The sequence below is a fragment of the Aedes aegypti genome, chromosome 2 (assembly GCF_002204515.2).
Source record: "Aedes aegypti strain LVP_AGWG chromosome 2, AaegL5.0 Primary Assembly, whole genome shotgun sequence".
Classification (NCBI taxonomy): Eukaryota; Metazoa; Arthropoda; class Insecta; order Diptera; family Culicidae; genus Aedes; species Aedes aegypti.
Genome location: NC_035108.1, coordinates 302,599,352 through 302,599,664, shown reverse-complemented (window position 1 = coordinate 302,599,664; position 313 = coordinate 302,599,352).

Here is a 313-nt window from a genome sequence, read left to right as displayed (position 1 = left end):
AAAACTTTAAAGTCGATTTAAAAAAAGGCCATTTCAGATTTTGATCATCCTTGAGCAAAAAGTTTCGTAATTAAATTTACTAAAAGTCGTCCATACATTGTAAATTGGGCATATTTTAGGGACAAAAGTTTTTCTAACATCGATTTTTTTAAGTCCAATTTTATATTTTAATTTTATTTTGCTTTAAATACCCGACTATGGGTACATAACAAAATTATATCAGCATATGTTATGATTTTATCGAACGTAGGATGTTACAATTTTGATGCAGGATGTTGTTAAAATAACTAAATTTATAACAAAAAGTTCTATG